Consider the following 25,564-nt stretch of genomic DNA (forward strand, 5'->3'; position numbering starts at 1 on the left):
GGTGCTGAATGAGGGGAGACTATTAAGCAGAGGATGATGTTTTATTAGTGTGTTTTTCTGAGGTCTGTGACTCTGCATAGCACAATGAATAAAAATGACCTAAACTGTGTTTTGTGAGACATTTTCAGGCTACACTTGCTCAGCTGCCCAAGCCTGGTGATGTCTTTGGTAAATAGCATCAGACTCCATCTTCCCTTTTAAAGCATTATTGCAGGTGTGGCTGAAATTTAATTTAAATTGAATTTTTTTGCATTTGTAATAACCCTCATAAAAGATGAAAATCCTTGAACTCTTTATGAAGTTTAGTTTAAAACAATACAGACTTTAAGGACTTATCTACCCTGGGCCTGAAATTGGCAACGCTTACCACAGTGTTGAAAATGATGTTTCTAAATGCAGTTGAAATTGTTCATCAGTTCAGTTCAGTTCAGGCGCTCAGTCGTGTCCGACTCTCTGTGACCCCATGAATCGCAGCACGCCAGGCCTCCCTGTCCATCACCAACTCCCGGAGTCTACCCAAACCCATGTCCCTAGAGTCAGTGATGCCATCCAGCCATCTCATCCTCTGTCGTCCCCTTCTCCTCCTGCCCCCACTCCTTCGCAGCATTAGGGTCTTTTCCAATGAGTCAACTCTTCGCATGAGGTGGCCAAAGTACTGGAGTTTCAGCTTCAACATTGGTCCTTCCAATGAACACCCAGGACTGATCTCCTTTAGGATGGACTGGTTGTATCTTTTTGCAGTCCAAGGGACTCTCAAGAGTCTTCTCCAACACCACAGTTCAAAAGCATCAATTCTTCGGCACTCAGCTTTCTTCCCAGTCCAACTCTCACATCCATACATGACTACTGGAAAAACCATAGCCTTGGCTAGACGGACCTTTGTTGGCAAAGTAATGTCTCTTCTTTTTAATATGCTATCTAGGTTGGTCATAACTTTCCTTCCAAGGATTAAGCGTCTTTTAATTTCATGGCTGCAATCACCATCTGCAGTGATTTTGGAGCCCAAAAAAATAAAGTCTGACACTGTTTCCACTGTTATTCATAGTCCTTTCTGATTTGGAGTGTGGTATTTGCTGCCTGATGTTCTGCATTTAAACAGAAATGGCGTTCTCTTTGCTTTGCAATTGAGTTTTAAATTGAATGGGTGGTTATTCAAGCAGCACTATTATAGGAAAACACCAGTCTGTAAAGGATTGATGTGGGAAATGGGGGGGGTCACTCTATCTTGCCTCCAGGATCTGGCATTGCTGCTGCTGCTGCTGCTAAGTCACTTCAGTCATGTCCGACTCTGTGCTACCCTATCGACGGAAGCCCACCAGGCTCCCCCGTCCCTGGGATTCTCCAGGCAAGAACGCTGGAGTGGGTTGCCATTTCCTTCTCCAGGACCTGGCATTATAAGGACCTAATTATATAAAAGCTAGCTACTTTGCCCTCAAACTCCTGTAACACAATGTTTAAAAGAAAATAAAGAGGAACGCTAATATATGGGCTTGCCCAAGTGCCACTGTGCACTGAGGATGAGATGGTTGGATGGCATCACTGACTCAATGGACATTTTGAGCAAACTGCAGGAGATAGTGAAGGATAAGGAAGCCTGGTGCTGCAGTTCATGGGGTCATAAAGAGTCAGACACGACTTAGCAACTGAACAGCAACAAGTGCCCCTGGACAGTTTTCACAGGTCTCTCCAAAAGGGACAGCAGATAAGAACTGGGTTGCAAGCCTTCCTTTCTAGCTGGAAACCGGAGAGAACTCTGCAGCTTACACATAGCCATATTTCAAAGGATGCAAATATTGTTTCATGGACTCCAGCAGTCAGTTTCAAAATATATGACAGCTTCTTTTCCTCCCGTAAGAGTCAATAACTCATTAGAGGGGAAAAAAACAGTATGCATAAGCATGTTAATTAACAACATTATCAATACCAGCAAGAAGAAATTGGAAGCAATCTCTATGTGCAGCACTCTGGAAATTGTTAAGTAAATTATGGTGTATGGACTATGATGAAAGATAATGCATTCATTGAAATGATAATTAGAAAGATTTGGATACATGGAAGATGTTTAAACTAAAGTATAAGTGAGAAAATAATATGGGAATTGTGATTGCAACCATATCAGTATGACTGTGTAGATGAATACAAATTGGAAGAGGAGACAAAAATGAAAATAATAGTTGCATAGAGTTCATTAAAGGTAATTAATTACCATTTTAAGAAATAATTTTGAAAAGCTATAAATTCTTTTTAAAATAATGATGTTTAAAACAGCAATGGCAGAAATGTGCAATCAGCTTCAGTCTTTAAATGCAGAGTCTACGTCTTCTTAGTTCAAAAGACCACTGACCTAATTAGAGGCAGGCCCTCGTTTAAAAACCAGGTTTGTCCAATTGTAAAGCCCACATTCTCTTCTAAAAGATTTTAGTTGAAGGGTAATTGCTTTACATTGTGTTAGTTTCTGCTGTACAGCAATGTGAATCAGCTATAAGTGTGCATATTTCCCTTCCTTGAGCCTCCTTCCCATACCCCCTATCTCTAGGTCATCACAGAGCACCCAGTGAGTGTTATATAAAACAGCTCCCTGTTTTATATAACAGCTTCTCGCTAGCTATCTAATTTTACACATGGTAGTGTCTATACGTTAGTGCTACTCTCTCAATTCATCCCACCCTCTCCTTCCCCCACTGTGTCCACAGTCTGTTCTCTATGTCTGTGTCTCTATTCCTGCCCTGCAAATAGGTTCATCAGTACTGTTTTTCTGGATTTCATACGTATATGTTAATATATGATACTTATTTTTCTCTTTCTGATTTACTACACTCTGCAGTAGGATTCGGAGAAAGCAATGGTGCCCCACTCCAGTACTCTTGCCTGGAAAATCCCATGGACGGAGGAACCTGGTAGGCTGCAGTCCATGGGGTTGTTAGGAGTCGGACACGACTGAGCGACTTCACTTTCACTTTTCACTTTTGTGCATTGGAGAAGGAAATGGCAACCCACTCCAGTGTTCTCGCCTGGAGAATCCCAGGGATGGTGGAGCCTAGTGGGCTGCCATCTACGGGGTCGCACAGAGTCCGGCACGACTGAAGCGACATAGCAGCAGCAGCAGCAGCAGCAGTAGGATTATCCACCTCACTAAAATCAACTCAAATTCGTTCCTTTTTATGATTGAGTAATATTCCATTGTATATATGTACAATGTATTTATGCATTCATCTGTCTACAGATGGACAGCTAGGTTGCTTCCATTATCCTGGCTATTGTAAATGGTGCTAAAGCCTATATTCTTAACCAATAATCTGTAATACCTTTTTGCTATCAGTCGAATAGTCAGTCCTGCCATACATAATTGAAAAATGTGTCAGTTACACAAAATGTGTTTAATTCAGTGTAACAAAAATTCATTTTTTTATTATATGGGGTTTTCTTGTTTTTTGTTTGTTTGTTTTGTTTGATTTGCTTTGTTTTACCTCTTTATCTTGAAATAGAGCATGTATGCAAGTATATGTGGCTGGATAGAGATGGGAACGGTGTAGGAGATGGAGGAGACTCCAGATCATAGAAGGCCCCAGTTAGTTAGATCTTCTGTGGCTGATGATTACTACAGATTCTGTAATCAAGATTTCTGGGACCAGGGAGCCTGTGGCTACCTGCCTCCTTTGAGGAAGGATTTGGTATTAAAGGATCCTTGCAAGGCTGTTTGACCGGGTTGTTGTGCCCTAGAGGGACAAAGACCAGGATGACCTTAAACTCTTCTTCCCTAAGCCTGTTCCAAAGAATTATCATCCCTCTAAATGGGATTCAGACCCTGTCAGTCATTCTGGATTCAGCTTTGGAGATCTTATTAATGTAAATTTTATTTTAAGAACTGGAACAGAGGAAAATAACATATGCTTGCATTAATGGGAGAAAACAATACCAATTGCTTCTGTGTATTATGGTTGGGCCTCAGATTCAATGAACTCTGGAATGAGATGGAAAATATAATAAGCATGATTCTGAAAATTGAATAATCGGCATTCCACAGGGATCCAATTGTAATGGATGGCAAGACAAAAGTAAAATAAAAGGATTGTTTGCTCTTAAACTTTTATGAGACTGCCACCATAAAAGTGAGCTTCTCTCTCCAAAGAACTGCCGGTTGAGCTGTGGAATAAGGAACACAACTCTCAAATTTGAAGTATCACATTTTAAGTCAAGTTTTGAAAAAAAAACACATCCAGACACTTTCAAATTTATAAGATTAAACTTCGATCCTTCCTCTAACAAAAAGTAAATTGAATCTGCAAAATTATGTCCAGTATATAATTTTCAACTGTGTAATTACTGTTTAAAGATACATGTCTTCAATTTCTTCTGTTTCCTTTGGAAACTCAAGGCCATTTCAAATCTTTTAATAAGCAATTTGGTTCTCAGAGAATAGTTTCTTTGTGTTGATAATTAAGTGTTATATTTACACAAAGGAAACAGTGAAATACAAGCTCTTCCAAAAAGAACATTCTAAAACATTCCAGTGAGTACAAGAGCATGACCCTGCAGTGTCAGAATTTCTTCTGGTAATGCCAACAAAAACTCCTTGAGCTATTTTACAAGAACTAAAAAGAAAGTCTGATTCCTCTGAATGATATGCCCTGCCCCTTTTAAGTGTGATCCTTGAGGAAATATTCAAACAACTCAACAACAATTGTGAAAGTGAATATACAGCAAGTATAATTTTAGTACTTTATACTTTGACATGAGATCTTGCCACCGTGGCGAGTTTGTCTCTTAGGCAACAAATACCTGCAGGAAAAGTGTGCTTTCTGATCATTTGATAGAGTTACCTATGTAAATTCTTAACTAAAGTGAAAAGTCAGTTCAGTCGCTCAGTCGTGTCTGACTCTTTGCGACCCCATGAATCGCAGCACGCCAGGCCTCCCTGTCCATCACCAACTTCCGGAGTCCACCCAAACCCATGTCCATCGAGTCAGTGATGCCATCCAACCATCTCATCCTCTGTCGTCCCCTTCTCCTCCTGCCCTCAATCTTTCCCAGCATCAGGGTCTTTTCCAATGAGTCAGCTCTTCACATCAGGTGGCCAAAGTATTGGAGTTTCAGCTTCAACATCACTCTTTCCAATGAACATCCAGGACTGAACTCCTTTAGGATAGACTGGTTGGATCTTTTTGCAGTCCAAGGGACTCTCAAGAGTCTTCTCCAACACCACAGTTCAAAAGCATCAATTCTTCGGCACTCAGCTTTCTTCATAGTCCAACTCTCACATCCATACACGACCACTGGAAAAACCATAGCCTTGACTAGACGGACCTTTGTTGGCAAAGTAATGTCTCTGCTTTTTAATATGCTATCTAGGTTGGTCATAACTTTCCTTCCAAGCAGTAAGTGTCTTTTAATTTCATTGCTGCAAGCACCATCTGCAGTGATTTTGGAGCCCAGAAAAATAAAGTCAGCCACTGCTTCCACTGTTTCCCCATCCATTTCCCATGAAGTGATGGGGACCAGATGCCATGATCTTAGTTTTCTGAATGTTGAGCTTTAAGCCAACTTTTTCACGCTCCATTTTCACTTTCATCAAGAGGCTCTTTAGTTCTTCTTCACTTTCTGTCATAAGGGTGGTGTCATCTTCATATCTGAGGTTATTGATATTTAACCTGGCAATCTTGATACCAGCTTGTGCTTCCTCCTGCCCAGCGTTTCTCATGATGTACTCTGCATATAAGTTAGATAAGCAGGGTGACAATATACAGCCTTGACGTACTCCTTTTCCTATTTGGAACCAGTCTGTCGTTCCATGTCCAGTTCTAACTTTTGCTTCCTGACCTGCATACAGGTTTCTCAAGAGGCAGGTCAGGTGGTCTGGTATTCCCATCTCTTTCAGAATTTTCCACAGTTTATTGTGATCCACAAGTCAAAGGCTTTGGCACAGTCAATAAAGCAGAAATAGATGTTTTTCTGGTATTCTCTTGCTTTTTCGATGATCCAGCAGATGTTGGCAATTTGATCTCTGGTTCCTCTGCCTTTTCTAAAACCAGCTTGTACATCTGGAAGTTCACGGTTCACATATTGCTGAAGCCTGGCTTGGAGAATTTTAAGCATTACTTTACTAGCGTGTTCATGGGGTTCTCCTATGGACAGTATGAAAAGGCAAAAATACAGGACACTGAAAGATGAACTCCCGACGTCAGTAGGTGCCCAATATGCTACTGGAGATCAGTGGAGTAATAACTTCAGAAAGAATGATGGGATAGAACCAAAGCAAAACCAATACCCAGCTGTGGATGTGACTGGAGATAGAACAAGGTCCGACGCTGTAAAGAGCAATATTGCATAGGAACCTGGAATGTTAGGTCCATGAGTCAAGGCAAATTGGAAGTGGTCAAACAGGAGATGGCAAGAGTGAACGTCGACATTCTAGGAATCAACGAACTAAGATGAACTGGAATGGGTGAATTTAACTCAGATGACCATTATATCTACTACTGTGGCCAGGAATCCCTTAGAAGAAATGGAGTAGCCATCATGGTCAATGAAAGAGTCTGAAATGCAGTACTTGGATGCAATCTCAAAAATGACAGAATGATCTCTGTTCGTTTCCAAGGCAAGCCATTCAATATCATGGTAATCCAAGTCTATGCCCTGACCAGTAACGCTGAAGAAGCTGAAGTTGAATGGTTCTATGAAGACCTACAAGACCTTCTAGAACTAACACCCAAAAAAGATGTCCTTTTCATTATAGGGGACTGGAATGCAAGGGTGGGAAGTCAGGAAACACCTGGAGCAACAGGCAAATTTGGCCTTGGAGTACAGAATGAAGCAGGGCAAAGGCTAATAGAGTTTTGCCAAGAAAACGCACTGGTCATAGCAAACACCCTCTTCCAACAACACAAGAGAAGACTCTACACATGGACATCACCAGATGGTCAACACCAAAATCAGACTGATTATATTCTTTGCAGCCAAAGATAGAGAAGCTCTGTACACTCAGCAAAAACAAGACCAGGAGTGGACTGTGGCTCAGATCATGAACTCCTTATTGCCAAATTCAGACTTAAAATGAAGAAAGTAGGGAAAACCACTAGACCATTCAGGTATGACCTAAATCAAATCCCTTATGATTATACAGTGGAAGTGAGAAAAAGATTTAAGGGACTATATCTGAAAGACAGAGTGCCTGATGAACTATGTACGGAGGTTTGTGACATTGTACAGGAGACAGGGATTAATACCATCCCCACGGAAAAGAAATGCAAAAAAGCAAAATGGCTGTCTGAGGAGGCTTTACAAATAGCTGTGAAAAGAAGAGAAGTGAAAAGCAAAGGAAAAAAGGTAAGATATACCCATTTGAATCCAGAGCCTCTTGATGAAAGTGAAAGAGGACAGTCAAAAAGTTGGCTTAAAGCTCAACGTTCAGAAAACTAAGATCATGGCATCTGCTCCCATCACTTCATGGGAAATAGATGGGCAAACAGTGGAAACAGTGTCAGACTATTTTTTGGGGCTCCAGAATCACTGCAGATGGTGATTGCAGCCATGAAATTAAAAGACACTTACTCCTTGGAAGGAAAGTTAGATAGCATATTAAAAAGCAGAGGCATTACTTTGCCAACAAAGGTCCGTCTAGTCAAGGCTATGGTTTTTCCAGTAGTCATGTATGGATGTGAGAGTTGGACTATGAAGAAAGCTGAGTGCCGAAGAATTGATGCTTTTGAACTGTGGTGTTGGAGAAGACTCTTGAGAGTCCCTTGGACTGCAAGGAGATCCTACCAGTCCATCCTAAAGGAGATCAGTCCTGGGTGTTCATTGGAAGGACTGATGTTGAAGTTGAAACTCCAATACTTTGGCCACCTCATGAAAAGAGTCGACTCATTGGAAAAGACCCTAATTCTTGGAAGGATTGGGGGCAGGAGGAGAAGGGGACGACAGAGGATGAGACGGCTGGATGGCATCACCGACTCAATGGGTATGGGTTTGGGTAGACTCCAGGAGTTGGTGATGGACAGGGAGGCCTGGCGTGCTGCGATTCATGGGGTCGCAAAGAGTCAGACATGACTGAGCAACTGAACTGAACTGAACTTACTAGCATGTGAGATGAGTGCAATTGTGTGAAAAGTGGACATTAGTTTATAAACCAACAAACATGCATTGGTCACCCCTTGACCAGGTGACAGGCGCTTGGCCAAGCGCTGCAGGGGACACAAGTCTTCAGAGCCCCACCCTCCCTAGTGTCCAGTGTAATCAGGGAAATGAGATGAATAAGACTTAGACAAGCAAAAGGAGAGGGAATAAGAGATTGCAGTGGCGGACAATGGGACTATAGAGGGAAGGAAGGGACAAAGGCTTGGAGAGTAGGAATACAGGCATGTTTAGAAAAGAAGTGAAAGTGAAAGTCTCTCAGTCATGTCTGACTCTTTGCAACCCCATGGACCATACAGTCCATGGAATTCTTCAGGCAAGAATACTGGAGTGGGTAGCCTTTCCCTTCTCCAGGGGATCTTCCCAACCCAGGGATTGAACCGGGGTCTCCTGCATTGTAGGTAAATTCTTTACCAGCTGAGCCACAAGTGAAGCCGTAGAAAAGAAGTGGTAAATATAAATAATGATTGCTAGCATCGCATTTATTAAGTGCCAAACGTGGTGCTAAAGGTTTCATGTGTAATGCATTGTGTATAATGACCCTGCAGTGTCTGAATTTCTTCTGACACAGAATTTCATTCTAGTGGGGTGGGGGGCATTTTTCTTTTCTGTCTGAGCCCTGAGTCCTGCATACTAGGATGCCTCTCAGTCCTGGACAGACTGGGTCTATTGGTAATCTGCATGCATTCCTTACAATGGCTTTATGAGATCCACCTTACTATCATTCTCAGTTTCCAGAGGAGAGGATGGATGCTCAGGAGGCAGAGGAACTTATCCAAGATGGCATAGTTGCTATTATATGGGGATCTGAGATTTGACAAAAAGTGCTCTTAATTATTAGTGCAAGACATGAACTGTTGTTGTTCAGTCACTAAGTCATGTCAAGTCCAATTCTTTGTGACCCCATGGACTGCAGCACATCAGGCCTCCCTGGACATGCCCTTCAGCTAAAATGGAACATTTTCATGGCATAGGTCCAGGTGACCAAAACCAAAAAAGGAAGTTGATATATAAGTGTGGTGGGATCCAAATTCAAGGATTTTTCCTGTTGGTACTAAAGAATCATGGAAGGCTTCTGACAAGCAGAACATGGTGGAAGCATTCATGATTAATTTTATATTTATGGAACCAAAGCAATAGTTAATAAACTAATGATAGTAAAACAAACATACAAAAAAAAAAAAAAATCAATGATCTGTTCAACCACTCTTCCTATCTCTAGAAATGTACAACCTCATTCCCCTTAAGGCTACTTCTCCAAAACCACAAACAAACCAAAGAAAGCTTTTCGAAGATTAAAAAAAATTAAAAAGAGTCCTCTTATCCCCAATTCATTTCAAGATGTTTTCTCCTTTATTAGTTAGTATTTCCTCTACGTTTATCTAAATAGCAGAAGCTAGACATACTTGAAAAGTTGTAAACATCCTTTTTTCTATAGCCCATCATGCCTCAAAAATCTCATTTCCTTAAAGAAATAACAGGTAGAACAGGTGCTGCATCTAGGCTCCTCCCTGAGAGATGAGAGCAGAAGTCAGGCAAAGATATGTATCATGTGGCATGATTTAAAGTCTCTGTGTGTGTGTCTCTTTTGTCATTTTACCAATTTCTTGTAAGTCTGTTTATTCCCTTTCATTGTGTTTTATTCTGAACTGATATGTGGTTATTTGAGAGGGAGTGAGGTGGGGGTATACGCTTCCTATCTATTGAGATGTATGCCATCTGAGATCAGCATCATTCTAGGTCTGGTGCAAGACAGCCAAGCAGAGGAAAGTCCATTCAGAGCGAAGGTGGTAATTTTCATGAAGTGCTTCTCCCTGTCTGATTCAAGGAGATGCATTACACAGAAACCCTGAACAGGGAGCCTCTGTGCTGGGAACATCCATTTAACTGCATTCCATAATGTTTCCTGCCAAGTCACCAGGTCCATACATTCTCAAGCTTCTGCTTGTTCAAGATTGAAATCATTCCCTTAGCAGAAACAACCTATCCTTCTCTGTGAGGTCCCATCCACTTGGTCAGAACTCCTTTCCGGGAGTTAATCTGGTGATGAATTATATAGAGAAATTAAATAGAAAACCCATTAGTAATGTTGACAATAGTCCCCACATACATGAAATATTTAATGAAAATCAAAAGCTAGGGAGTTGACTTTGCACACAAAGAAACTGTGTAAGATGGATAGTCTCTGAATGCTAATTCAAGTGTGTTGCTATTTTTTCTAAAGACCTTCTCTTTTTAAAAGGTTACTTTCCATTTATAGTTATTACAAAATGTTGGCTATATTCCCCATGTTGTACAATATGTTCTTGTAGCTTCCTTTATACTTAATAGTTTGTACTTCTTACTGCCCACCCCTATAATGCCTCCCTACTGGTAACCACTAATTTGTTCTCTGTATCTGTGAGTCTGATTCTTTTTTGTTACCTTCACTAGTTTGTTTTATTTTTTTTTTATTTTTTATTCCACATGTAAGTGATATCATATGGTATTTTGTTTTAACTGTCTGACTTATTTCCCTTAGCATAATGCGCTCTAAGTCCATTCATGTTGCTGCAAATGGCAAAATTTTCTTTCCTTTTTATGGCCAAGTAGTATTCCATTGTGTGTGTCTGTGTGTGTGTGTGTATATATATACACACACACACACAGACACACACAACACATCTTCTTTATTCATTCATCTGTCAATGAATACTTACTCAGTTGTTTAGTCACTAAATTGTGGCTGACTCTTTTGTGACACTTTGGACTATAGCCTTCCAGGCTCCTCTGTCCATGGGATTTCCCAGACAAGAATACTGGAGTGGGTTACCATTTCCTTCGTCAGGGGATCTTTCCTGACCCAGGAATCGAACCCACAGCCCTAATCACGTCTCCTACATTGCAGGCGGGTTCTTTACTGCTGAGCCACTGGGGAAGCCCAATGAATACTTAGGTTGCATCCATATCTTATCAATTGTAAATAACGCTGCTGTGAACACTGGAAACTTTGCAAATACCCAAGAGCTGTCCCTTGTTTTACTTCTAGTGAAAGAGAAATATCCATTTAGTAATGTTCCACCTCAGTTGGGAATCGTATATCCAGAGTTATTTTGAAAGTCTGGGGACATTCTAAATATGGAAACCAAAGGGTGGAATCAGTCCACATGGTAGGCATCACCTACCAAGGAGTTGGAAGCTTGCTTTGCATGCTCTATCTTTAAGTCAGTTGGGTCATTCCACTATAAGAAAGTTCTACTACAGTGGTTCTCTATTCTGGCCATCCATTAAAATCATCTGTAGACTTTTTAAGGTGCCCTGTGTCTGACCTCAGTGGACCAATTAAATCAAAATTTGGTTATGGGAGAATCCAGTCAGCTGTATAGTTCTTACTTCAAATCTACCCTTTTGTGGGGTTTCCCTGGTGGCTCAGATGGCAAAGAATCTGCTTGCAATTCAGGAGACCCTGGACTTTGATTTCCATGGAGTCTTCCTGCTCATAATTCAGGGACCATATTTCCCCGGAAGGAGCTAGCTCTGGTGGGCCACTACCACTTGGTGTTAATGGTCAGTCCCAACAATGGTATGTTGCCCTTGGCTTTGATGAGAACCCAAATAGGAAATGCCAGTTGTCCTGTGCTTTGTCACTGGGTGAAACATCAGCTTTCATGTCTCTGCTTTTGTTCTTTAGAGAGCTTGACTGAGTTCTTTCAGTCAGTTGTGGGATTCATTACTTACAAAACATCCGATCAGTTGGTTCAGAAGAGAAATAAAGCTACTCCTTCCCATCCTCAGGACCTCTCATATACACGGAGACATGATAAATCCTCATTCTAATCACAAGAATGAGTGGCAGTACCTTCTAATCATTGATTTAACACATGTAAACTCTGCATCTACTATGATCTAGGTCAAGTTCCAGGCACTAGAGATATAGCAGTGAACAAAGCAAAGTGATTGTCCTCATTTAGGTCACACCCTACAGAGGACCACAGCCTTGTCTAACTCAATGAAACTACGAGCCATACCATGTAGGGCCACTCAAGATGGATGGGTCATGGTGGAATGACAGAATGATCTCTGTTCATTTCCAAGTCAAACCATTCAATAGCACAGTAATCCAAGTCTATGCCTGACCAGTAATGCTGAAGAAGCTGAAGTTGAAAGGTTCTATGAAGACCTACAAGACCTCCTAGAACTAACACCTAAAAAAAGATGTCCTTTTCATTACAGGGGACTGGAATGCAAAAGTAGGGAGTCAAGAAACACCTGGAGTAACAGGCAAACTTGGCCTTGGAGTACAGAATGAAGCAGGGCAAAGGCTAATAGAGTTTTGCCAAGAGAACGCACTGGTCATAGCAAACACCCTCTTCCAACAGCACAAGAGAAGACTCTACACATGGACATAACCAGATGGTCAACACTGAAATCAGATTGATTATATTATTTGCAGCCAAAGATGGAGAAGCTCTGTGCAGTCAGCAAAAACAAGAGCAGGAGCTGATTGTGGCTCAGATCATGAACTCCTTATTGCCAAAGTATAAAGTGAAACTGATCAGTCGTGTCCCACTCATTGTGACCCCATGGACTGTGGCCTACCAGGCTTCTCTGTCCATGGGATTTTCCAGGCAAGAGTACCAGAGTGGGTAGCCATTTCCTTCTCCAGGGGATCTTCCAAACCCAGGGATCCAACCTGCATCACAGGCAGATGCTTTACCCTCTGAGCCACCAGGGAAGCACCCTTATTGCCAAATTCAGACTGAAATTGAAGAAAGTAGGGAAAAGCACTAGACCATTCATGTATGACCTAAATCAAATCCCTTACAATTTTACCATGGAAGTGAGAAATAGATTCAAGGGATTAGATTTGATAGACAGAGTGCCTGATGAACTATGGACAGAGGATCCTGACATTGTATAGGAAGCAGGGATCAAGACCATCCCCAAGAAAAAGAAATGCAAAATGGCAAAATGGTTGTCTGAGGAGGCCTTACAAATAGCTGTGAAAAGAAGAGAAGTGAAAGGCAAAGGAGAAAAGGAAAGATATACCCATTTGAATGCAAAGTTCCAAAGAATAGCAAGGAGAAATAAGAAAGTCTTCCTCAGTCATCAATGCAAAGAAATAGAGGAAAACAACAGAATGGGAAAGACTAGAGATCTCTTCAAGAAAATCAGAGATACCAAGGGAACATTTCATGCAAAGATGGGCACAATAAAGGACAGAAATGGTATGGACCTAACAGAAGCAGAAGATATTAAGGAGAGGTGGCAAGAATACACAGAAGAACAATACAAACAAGATCTTCATGACCCAGATAACCACGATGGTGTGATCACTCACCTAGAGCCAGATATCCTGGAATGTGAAGTCAAGTGGGCCTTAGGAAGCATCACTACAATCAAAGTGAGTGGAGGTAATGGAATTCCAGTTGAGCTATTTCAAATCCTCAAAGATGATGCTGTGAAAGTGCTGCACTCAATATGCCAGCAAATTTGGAAAACTCAGCAGTGGCCACAGGACTGGAAAAGGTCAGTTTTCATTCTAATCCCCCAAAAAGGCAATGCCAAAGAAAGCTCAAACTACTGCCCAATTGCACTCATCTCACACGCTAGCAAAGTAATGCTCAAAATTCTCCACGCCAGGCTTCAACATTACGTGAACTGTGAACTTCCAGATGTTCAAGCTGGTTTTAGAAAAGGCAGAGGAACCAGAGATCAAATTGCCAAAATCCGTTGCATCATCAAAAAAGCAAGAGAGTTCCAGAAAAACATCTACTTCTGCTTTATTGACTATGCCAAAGCGTTTGACTGTGTGGACCACAACAAACTCTGGAAAATTCTTAAAGAGATGGGAATGCCAGACCACCTGACCTGCCTCCTGAGAAATCTGTATGCAGGTCAGGAAGCAACAGTTAGAACTGAATATGGAACAACAGACTGGTTCCAAATTGGAAAAGGAGTACGTCAAGGCTGAATATTGTCACCTAGCTTATTTAACTTATGTGCAGAGTACATCATGAGAAATGCTGGACTGGAAGAAGCACAAACTGGAATCAAGATTACCAGGAGAAATATCAATAACCTCAGATATGCAGATGACACCACCCGTATGACAGAAAGTGAAGAAGAACTAAAGAGCCTCTTGATGAAAGTGAAAGAGGAGAGTGAAAAAATTGGCTTAAATCTCAGCAGTCAGAAACTAAGATCATGGCATCTGGTCCCATCACTTCATGGCAAATAGATGGGCAAACAATGGAAACAGTGACAGACTTTATTGTTTTAGGCTCCAAAATCACTGCAGATGGTGATTGCAGCCATGAAATTAAAAGACGCTTGCTCCTTGGAAGGAAAGTTATGACCAACCTAGACAGCATATTAAAAAGCAGAGACATTATTTTGTCAACAAAGGTCCATCAGTCAAAGCTATGATTTCTCCAGTAGTCATGTATGGATGTGAGAGTCAGATTATAAAGAAAGCTGAGCGCGGAAGAATTGATGGTTTTGAACTGTGGTGTTGGAGAAGACTCTTGAGAGTCCCTTGGATAGTAAGGAGTTCCAACCAGTCCATCTTAAAGGAAATCAGTCCTGAATAATCATTGGAAGGACTGATGCTGAAGCTGAAATTCCAATGCTTTGGCCACCTGATGGGAAAAATTGACTCTTTTGAAAAAACACTGATGCTAGGAAAGATTGAAGGTGGGAGGAGAAATGGATGATAGAGGATGAGATGGTTGGATGGCATCACCGACTCAATGGATATGAGTTTGAGTAAACTTCGGGAGTTGGTGATGGACAGGGAGGCCTGGCATGCTGCAGTCCATGGGGTCTCAAAGAGTTGGTCATGACTCAGCTACTGAACTAAACTGACTGAACCGAACTACAGAGGAAGAGAGACAAGTAAATAAGTAAACTTGTACTGTAAGTAAACTTATAATAGCGTATTAGTTAGATATTCCTGTGTAACAAATTGCCTCAAATTCAGTACCTCACAAAACAAAGTTATATTATCTCACAGCTTCTGATATTCAGGAGTTTGTTGGGTGGTTCTGGCTGAGGGTCACTCATGAGCTTGTAGTCAAGTTGTCTTGAAGGTTGATCTGAAGATGTGTCTAGCTTTGGGGGATCTGCTTTCAAGTTCATACATGTGGCATTATCAGGAGGCAATTTTTCTCACCATGTGGACCTCTTAGGAGAGCTACTCACCCCTGGCAGCCAGCTTCCCCCAGAGAAACTGTGGTCAAGATGAAAGCCGTGGGATCCTTTACAATTTCATCTTGGAAGTGGCATGTCTTTGCCTCTGCCATGTTCTGCTGTTCTTAACCCTGACTGGGGCTTCACCAGTGGCTCAGTGGTAAAGAATCTACCTGCAATGCAGAAGATGCAGGAGAGTCAGGTTTAATCCCTGGGTCAGGAAGATCCCCTGGAGAAGGAAATGGCAACCCTCTTCAGTCTTCTTGCCTGGAAATGCCATGGACAGAGGAGCCTGGCAGGCTACAGTCCATAGGGCTGTGAAGAGTTGGACATGGCTGAGCACACACACATGTAACCCTGATCAAATATGAGAGGGGACTACATAGGGCATGGATAACAAGATGCAGAGATCTTCAGGGCTGGCTTGGAGACTGGTTTATACAGGTGGTGATAAATCCTATGGAAGATACAAAGCAGGGTAAAAAGGTCTGGAGGGCAGAGTTTGGAGTGACTATTGTTCTTGATACAGATCATCAGAAGGACTTTACTGATATAGAGCAGAGACCTGAAGGAATTGAGGGAGTAACTGTGCATTCCATCTTTGGGTCACATTTTCAGGGAAGACTTCCCTCACCCCCTGCTCCACCCATCAGTATCACTCAGAACCCTATTCTGTGTTCCCAGAGTACCCACATATACCCTCATCACCCTTTGGTGTCTTCCTTCTTTCTCTTCCACTAGAAGGTGAGTTCTTCAGTGCCATGGACAATGTTTCATTCATCTTTGAATCCCCCCAAAAAGATTAGTAAATTTGATGAATGAATAAAGTGACTGAATGAATTTACTTCCTCTGCAGTCCTTTTTTTGAAGTTAGTTTGAACTTCTCTTTAACATTATTCTTTTTTTTTTAAATTAAACATCACAGATTTTTGTCTAAAAAAATCCCTGGACATTAAATCATATACCCACTTTAAATGTATAAGCCTATTTCTCTGATGCTCTGTCAGTTGCATTGCCTACAGATGCTGTCAGCTTAAGCACCATATGGAACAAAAATGTGCAGTAACTTATTGAATGGGAACATTTTGTGAGAAAAATATTTTTGTTCCCATGCAGCAACATTTCTATCAAATGTCTTCTAAATATGCAAAAAAAAAAAAAAAAAACAGAAAACAAACCCACAGTGACAATAGAATGCCCTAAGGAATCTAGAAAGCGTGCAAACCGGCAATATTATTTTATAATGAGAAACAGATACAGGTGATATTATTTCTTCACGCCCTCCTTTCTTTTGGCAATCGTTTACTTTCTAAATATATGTCTGATAAATCACATGCTCTGATTCACCCACAGCCCTGGGCCAGAGGCAGCCACTTATACAAAAGGACAGATGGTCACTCACAGAATTCTGTCTCTCATTGTGTTTGGGAACTAAACTGTCACTCTGAACATCAGCAATCTGGCTCCTTAGGACTCTAGTGGGCTACCCTGGCATCTAGTTTAAGATTGCTACCAAAGTTCAGCCCTGAGAACTAAAAGTACCAAAACCAAGGAAACTGTAATGTTCCTAAGAGTCACTTAGGTATCTTGTTAAATGCAGCTCCTTGTCCAGAAGGTCTGGGGTGGAGCCAAAGATTTCAGCATCTCTAACAAACTCCTGGGTGATTCTTTGGGGCTGGTCCTCCTATCCTGCTTTGAATAGTAAGATACTAACAAGGCTTCAGAAAGTCCAAAATTGACCTGTCTGCTTGCATGTGTAGATGGTTTGAGACTCTTTTTTTTCTTTTCCCTTTTCTTTTTTTTTTTTTTACCATTCTAATGAGTAATCCCTAATAATCAAGAATCAAGTTTATTTTATTAATTTTCAAAGCTGTTAAACCGTTTATTCTCCACAAGATACATTACATTTCAGGCCTCTGTTCTTTCAAAAACTCACTTTGAAGAACACGTTCTGCCATACATTTTCATCTGAACAAGAGCCAGGATGCCAAGGATTCTACAATGTAGGTTTTGAATCTAACAAAATCCTTACCTATCACCTCCCCATCAAATGTACTATCTTTCAAGCATTTCCATATGGAAGCCAGCCCTGAAAAATATAGCCATTAAAAGTAAAATTTTAAAGGTTACATTGATTACCTTATATAAAATTCCAGATCAACACCTTTCTCCTATAACATAGCTGCCAATTTAATGTTGCTAGACCCTACATGGAGAAGGCAATGGCACCCCACTCCAGTACTCTTGCTTGGAGAATCCCATGGATGGAGGAGCCTGGTAGGCTACAGTCCACGGGGTCGCGAAGAGTCGGACAAGACTGAGTGACTTCACTTTCACTTTTCACTTTCATGCATTGGAGAAGGAAATGGCAACCCACTCCAGTGTTCTTGCCTGGAGAACCCCAGGGACGGGGGAGCCTGGTGGGCTGCCGTCTATGGGGTCGCACAGAGTTGGACACGACTGAAGCAACTTAGCAGCAGCAGCAGCAGACCCTACATAATGTAAGATGGTGCCTGTAAGTACCTGCAACTCAGCCACTTCAAAGGACAGAAATGGCCATGACAATAGCACATAACACACACATGTATATAACTAACATTTTTCAAAGTTTTCACATGCCATTTCTTATGATCTTCACCATATCCCTGTGAGGTCAAGGGCTTCCCTGGTGGCTCAGAGAGTAAAGAATCTGCCTGCAATGTTGGAGACCTGGGTTGGATCCCTGGGTTGGGAAGATCCCCTGGAGAAGGGAATGGCTACCCACTCCAGTATTCCTGCTTGGAGACCCCATGGACAGAGGAGCTTGGTGGGCTACAGTCAGTGGGTTCGCAAAGAGTCAGACACAACTGAGCAGTTACCACACACACACGCACACACAACTGAATCACTTTGCTACACATTATAAATCAACTATGTGCGAGCGAAGTCACTTCAGTCATGTCTGACTCTTTGTGACCCCATGGACTGTAACCCACCAGGCTCTTCTGTCCATGAGATTCTCCAGGCAAGAATACTGGAGTGGATTGCCACTTCTTCTTCTGGGGGATCTTCCAGACCCAGGGATTGAACCCACATCTGCGTGTCTCCTGCATTCTTTACCTGGATTCTTCACCACTGAGCCACCTGGGAAGTCTGAGGTGATGGTTAGTGGGGAGGGAAAATCAGGCAAGAATTCTCTGCAGCCTAGAGCATGACAGAACCTACAGGGAAATTCCTATAACTTTCCCAGAAATCATCCTGCCCTGGGAAAGGGCTTGAATGGTCTTGCAGAGAAACTGGACCCTTTTCCTGTCCCCCATTAGGAAAGTTGGCGTCATCCAGAGAAGCGAAATCTTTGGGGAAAGGAAGAGTGTCTTTCCCAGCACGCCGATGAGAAGACCATCTCAGAATATACCTCGTGGGAATAAACCACACAGCATTTCCTGAACCGATAGCCTGGGAGCAGGCAGGACATCAAAAGCTGGCTTAAGTGAATCCTTGTAACTGGAATCACATCATTTGACTGTGAGACTTTTTTTTTTCTTCTCATCAGCATATTGTCAACCTGAAGATGGAACATGGAGAAACAGAAATAGGACAAGAAGTTGGGGATGACTCTGGGTTTTAACTCTGCTTTAATCCCTGCTCTGACATTTATAAACTGTGTGAATTCAATTTCCTCCTATATAAAACAGGCCTATGTGAGGATTTGAACAGGTCAATAAATAATGTTTTTCTCCTCCTCTAAATAAGAATCTGGATAAAATTTAAAAGTAGCCATGAGTCAAACTGGAGGCTAAACATCACCATGGTGGTCTAGTTCGCTAAGTCGTGTCCAATTCTTGCGATCCCATGGACTGTAGCCTGCCAGGATCCTCTGTCCATGGGGTTCTCCAGGCAAGAATACTGGAGTGGGTTGCCATTTCCTTTTCCAGGGGATCTTCCCAACCCAGGGATGGAATCTGGGTCTCCTGCATTGCAGGCAAATTCTTTACCAACTGAGCCAAGAGGGAAGTAAACATCACCATAATAACTGAGTTTGATACATCTGGATTCAAGAGATTCAAGAGTGCAGTCTGGATCCACAGCCAGTAATTCTTAATATTTCTAATATTTCCATTTTTCCAAAAACTGAACCAAATTCAGGCAAAATAGATAGCATAACGATCCACCTTCCCCAAAGGTGACTCTTGGCAACAGAGCAAAGTGGGGATCGGACAAAGAATCAGATCACTTCCAAAACAAGAAGAGGAAACAGGATGCTATGGTCTCAAATTACATTGAAAGGGACTTCCCTGGGGGTTCAGTGGTTAGGAATCCACCTTGTAATGCAGGGGACGTGGGCTCAATCTCTGGTCTGGGAACTAAAATCCAACATACCATGGGGGCAATGAAGCCCACATGGAGCAAGAGATCCTGCAGGTCTCAACTAAGACCAGACTCAGACAAATAACAAATAAATTTAAAAATTTACCTGGAAAAGAATAATGAGTCAATGGGTGTGTGGACCCTTGGCACCCAACCAATTGGAAAAAGGGAGCACTTTCTTAGGGTTGGGAGAGTGAGAGAGAAACATAAGGACGAGGAAGGGGCTCCCCACCTCCATCTCTCTTGTTGTTGTTTACTCGGTAAGTCATCTTTTGCGACGCTATGGACTGTAGCCCATGGGATTCTCCAGGCAAGAATACTGAAGGGGGTTGCCTTTTCCTACTCCAGAGGATCTCCCCCACCCAGAGATTGAACCCACATCTCCTGCATTGGCAGGTGGATTCTTTTTCACTAAGCCACCTGAGAAGCCCCCATCTCCCTTGTAGGATTGGTGAAGTCATTGTAGGAGATGAAGTAAATGGAGCCCCAGAGAGCCAGGGACCATCCAAGGTTATTTTCTTTCCTTCTTTCATCTTTCCCTCCAATCTGCTTTAGAAAATGAGAAAGTTGCATAGAAGCTCCCTGAGACACTTTCCCCAGGGCAACAATGTCTACCTCAGTCTGCTGTTGTCAAGCTAGGATGACCATGCATCTTGGGTTCCCTGGGGCAGGCTGAGGACCCTGTGTCCTGTCCAGTTTAGCATTTTCTGCAAAAAGAGTTCTAGCTGGACTATACTGACCATCTTTCTAGTAGGAAATTTTCAAGCAGAGAAATAACAAAGTCTACTCCCTTTGTTTTCAAATCACTGCTTTCTCTTGCCTCTTCTCCCCTTCTCAGGCTGCATTGCTGGGTTCTTTTCATAAAGGTCAGCATTTCCCAGGTGTGAGTCCTTCCTGTTTCCTTATTTCCTCTGCCTATCCTCTCTGGATGACCCACCCACTCCTTCTTCACCTACACAAAATATATTTGCATCAACTTCCAAACCTCTGACCCCTGCTCTCACTTGCCTGCTCCCATCTCTAACTGCACACTTTTACCTGGATTCCCTTCAAATATCCCAAAGGTAACTCACTTTCTTTTCCTTCTTTGTTCAAACTCCTTCTCTTCCTTGCATCTCTCAGCTCTACTTTTCCCACTCACTTTCCCTAACTGAAGCCTTAAAATTATCCTCAGTAGCCAATTCTTTTTTAGTCCCTGCATTTAATTAAAAGATTGAAGGCAAAAGGAGAAGGGGCCAGCAGAGGATGAGACAGTTAGAAAGTTATCACCAACCCAGTGGGCATGGATTTGAGCAAACTGTGGGAGAGGGTAGAGGACAGAGGAGCCTAGAGCGCTGCAGTCTATGGGATCACAAAGAGTAAGGCACGATTTAGCAACTGAACAACAACAATTTAATTAAAGCTCAATTCTGTCAATATCTCTTACATGTGGCCTCTTCTCTCCAGCTTGGTTGTCACAGCCTTAGCTGGATCCTCATCCTTCTCCTGCCTCCTTGCAACGGCCCCATAAACAATCTCCCATCTGTGTGTGTCAACCCCTCCAGGAGATTGTCACCCGAATTCACAGTTAAGGGCACAAAAGTCTATTTCACTGTCTCTCTGTCTCCCTTGCCTACCCACCCCCCACCACACCACGTAACTTGCAAGACACCCCTGACTCCCTCCACCCAGTGCCCAGTCCTCTGCTCCCAAGCTTACAACAATGACCTTTCATGTCCTCTACTGCCCAGTGGTGCCTCCTGCCATTCATTCACCCTCCAAGACTTAGGACCCAATGGCACTGAACTGATATCACCATTCCCAGAAGAGTCTACATCCTTTACTCTGCCTAGGCTCCTCCTGCACTCTCCACTTTGAATCAAAGTGTCAGTCGCTTGAGTCATGTCTGACTCTTTGTGACCCCCTGGACTGCAGCTTGCCAGGCTCTTCTGTCCATGGGATTTCCCAGGCAAGAATACTGGAGTGGTTTGCCATTTCTTCTTCCAGGGGATCTTCCCAATGCAAGGATCAAACATCGAATGTCATGCCTCAATACAACACCTAATCCCTGATTGGTAAGCATTTGTTGTTGTTGTTCAGTTGCTAAGTTGTGTTCAACTCTTTGTGACTCCATTGGCTGCAGCATGCCATGCTTCCCAGTCCTTCACTATCTCCTGGAGTTTGCTCAAACTCATGTCCACTGAGTCGGTGACGCTATCCAGCCAACTCATCCTCTGCCGTCCCCTTCTCCACTTGCCCTCAGTCTTTCCCAGCATCAGGATAGTCTTCCTTTAAGGATGATTTCAGATGCCCTTGCTTTGGTGAAGCCTTCCCAGACTTCCTTGCTTCTTAGTTACACCCCTTCTGTGTGCCTTCAATATTTAACTGCTGTAACAGAGTTATAATCAACTTGCGGGTAATCTATTGGTATTTATGATTCTCCCATTATAATGGTAGCTTCTTGAGAACAGAGAATAATTTTTTAATCACTTTATTTCCAGCATCTAGATATTGACTCCCTCTTAGGTACAATCATTATGCCATTTGTTGCACGCAGAGATAAATGGAAGGATGAAGACTGATTTATGTTAGTGTAATAAAGCATTCCCACTAACCACAGGTCTGGGGATCAGGAAACACAGCCCCAGGCTTCAGTGTTGCCTCTACTTAGCCTGGTGAACTAAAACAAGTCCCTCCTCCGAGCTGAGTTTTGCTTCTTCAGGTTGAACAATGGTCAAATATTAGCCACACAACTCTCCTGATGGGTACAGCAGCAACATGAAAAATTTTCAGAGCCTTTTCATGTCTGACATTCAGTTGAATATAATGAAATATATCACTGTTTCTACCATGAATTAGATTTTCTGGCAAAATATTCAGGTTATGCTTTCAACTCAGACTGTGTAATAAATGAATGAAAAGATGATACATATGCAGAAAAATCTTTAAAGAATTAAAAACACAGAACCCCATTTATAGTTTCTGTATTAAACCATGCTCGGGCTCAGTTGCTCAGTTGTGTTCGGCTCTTTGCGACCCCGTGGACTGTAGCCCACCAGGCTCCTCTGTCCAAGGAGTTTTCCAGGCAAGAATACTGGAGTGGATTGCCATTTCCTACTCCAGGGGATCTTTCCCGACCCAGGGATTGAACTCATGTCTCCTATGTCTCCTGCATTATCAGGCAGATTCTTTACCACTGTGCCACATTTGAAATCCCATAAACATGACCAATTAGTAGTTGGTAGCATTCTAATTTTATAGCTAGATTTTTTTTTCTTTTCATAAATCTTTATTTTGAAATCAGACCCCTCCCAGGAAGTAACTTCAAACCAGATTGTTTTCAAAAGCTCCTCGTAGCATTTTGAAAAAAATTAAAAAACACTGAGGACAATTTACACTGTTGTGGTACCAGAACTCAATCTATATAAAAATCTCTCCTGAGGGACTAATTCTAAATACAGAAAATTCTTTATGCACTGAGTGTTCCTCACACACAAGGGGGAAAAAATAGAAGTAATCAAAATGTTCAATAAAAAGATAATGGCTAAATGAATTAGAGTGTACTTGTGTGATGGAAAACAATGCAATCTTATATATTATGTTATAAGGATTTGTATAATAGCAGCTTAAGTCCCTGTGTTATAATGTCATGTGGAAAAGTATGGTAAAAAGCCTGTATACAATATAAGCACAAGTATCTAGAAAATAAGCCAGAGAAACTAGTATATCTGTATGTGCTCAGTTGTGCTCGACTCTTGATGACCCCATGGACTGTAGCCCACCAGGCTCCTCTGTCTGTAGAATTTTCCAGGCAAGAATACTGGAGTGGGTTGCCATTTCCTACTCCAGGGAAGTACATCTGTATACTTTCTGCTTATTTCTATTGCCGCTCCCACTGATGGCTGTGAAAACTGGGGAAGGACAACCACATTGGTGTCAGAAGTGGGAACCACCACAAAAATTTTTTCATAATCAGAACTTCCTCTGCCAGTTTGCCTATGGGGAAGGATTTCAATACTCACAGATTCCCAATACTGCTGCATTTCTCTGAGCCTTTTTTTTTTTAACAACGTATGTTTGATTACTAAAGTAATTTATGCTCACTTGAAAATCTTCCTAATTTTAAAGTTTCATATCCATGTCTGGTTTGAAGTTAAATTGGAAAATAATTGTTCTTTTAGCAACCAAAACTCTTGGCAGCTTGCCTCCAAACAGAGCTTGAAATTATGTAACTCTCCGTTTAGCAGAAAAACTTTTCTAAAAGGGCCAACTTCTCTTCTAGAAACCATCATTTCAAAACAGCTTTTAAGCAGATTGTAAATGGATTTTTACCACTGTTAGTGGTATTTCCAGCATATACACTTAAAAGCGTGATACAATTTATGGTTTTCTTAATGCCTTGTAATATGGAATGAATTGCAGATAAATAAATGGATTCCTCCCCTCTCCCCAAGAGAGCTGTTAGTAAGTAATTACCAAGTAGAGGTGAGTAAAAAGAGAACAGTAAAACCAAGGCAAGAAGAAAATAAAGACAAGGGCTGGCCATCTTCTCAGGGAGGCAGGCAGTAAGCTGGATGCATATACCTGACATCACCTGGTATATAAGGTTGACTTCCTCATCTCTTTCATATATGTTCAGGGACCTCTCTGTAGTCCTCACTGATCTAAATAAATCTCTTCAGGGCCCTAGTATAAACAGACTCTCACACCAAAATCACCAGGCATGAGAATTACAAACACAGATCCCAAAGTCTCACCCCAAAACTACTGAGCAGCAATCTCTGGGGTGGGACTCAAGACCCTGAGTCTTAAGAAAGTGCCCTAGTGAGACTCTTGTACCCTTTACAGGACAGAAATCTGAGACTGAACTGAACTGAACTGAATCTGAGGTCCAAGGTGGGAACCTGACTTGCCTAATGTCATACCACAGGGCCGTGGGAGAGTCCTCTGACCTCCAGATCAGCCCTCCCCTGGAGATAGCCTTTGAAGGACAAATCTGTGTAAGAACAGACTTCTCAGGTGGTGCTAGTGGTGAAGAACCTGCCTGCCAATGCAGAGACATGGGTTTGATCCCTAGGTCAGGAAGATCCCCTGGAGGAGGGCATCGCAACCCACTCCAGCATTCTTACCTGGAGAATCCCATGGACAAATATTCCTGGCAGGCTACAGTCCATAGGGTCGCAAAGAGTCAGACACAGTAGAAGTGACTCAGCATGCACACACATGTAAGAACAAAGCACTGAATGTGAAGGTCACCCAGACCAGAAACAAATTTGCTACTAATCACTGGGCTACCATTACCCAAGTCTTCCTTGGTTCATACAGGTGTCTCTCTGAGATTTTTCAAGGGAACTAAATAAGAAAATTACAAATCAAATCAGGGTTTCTGTAAGCATGTTTCTTAGAAAACTAGTCCTTACAAGGTTATTCATGAAGAAAGCATTCCACAATGGAAGTCATTGTATCTTTTCCTTTTCTCCCTGTTTTAGCCTAAAGGAATCCCTTGTTAAGTGGGCCTATAAAGGCACTGAGACGTCCTGCAGCAATGAAGCCCATATTTCTTTCCTCATTCTAGCCTCTGCTGACTCATTTGACAGAATACCTGTGTGTGTGTGTGTGTGTGTGTGTGTGTGTGTGTGAGAGAGAGAGAGAGAGAGAGAGAGAGAGATACCTTTAACACTGTTGAGGAACTAGTGTTCTAGAGAAACCATCTACTCATTCAGAAGTTTCTTTGCTCAAGTCTATACCACAAGCAGCCAGCTGGCTGGTACAATGGGAAAGGCACTAAACTTGGAGCCTAGAAACCTGGGTTTTGACTCCTCTCTGACACTTGCTGGTTTTAAGACTTCTTTAGGAAAGTCTTGCGCCCGATTTTACGACTGAAGAAACTGAAAAGTGAAAAAGTGCAAGTCGCGTCCAACTCTTTGCGACCCCGTGG

The 25,564-nt window shown here is 42.2% G+C and overlaps 1 protein-coding gene across 15 annotated transcripts in view; it reads right to left on the bottom strand.

The window, feature by feature from the left end:
- Window positions 1–25,564, bottom strand: part of LOC145525995 (uncharacterized) — a 548,630-nt gene that overhangs the window by 168,867 nt on the left and 354,199 nt on the right. For 4 of the 15 annotated variants that reach the window (XR_014068590.1, XR_014068583.1, XR_014068585.1 and 1 more), the window contains one exon: window positions 15,313–15,473. The exons of 7 other annotated variants lie outside the window; for them this stretch is intronic. The gene's annotated coding sequence lies outside the window, so the exon portion shown is untranslated. Of the gene's footprint in view, window positions 1–15,312; window positions 15,474–15,567; window positions 15,758–18,694; window positions 18,845–25,564 lie in introns of those variants that run through there. 4 more of the 15 variants (XR_014068581.1, XR_014068584.1, XR_014068599.1 and 1 more) reach the window with 3 other exon arrangements.

This window comes from Giraffa tippelskirchi, chromosome 2 (assembly GCF_054371585.1).
Source record: "Giraffa tippelskirchi isolate mGirTip1 chromosome 2, T2T-mGirTip1v1.2.pri, whole genome shotgun sequence".
Lineage (NCBI taxonomy): Eukaryota > Metazoa > Chordata > Mammalia > Artiodactyla > Giraffidae > Giraffa > Giraffa tippelskirchi.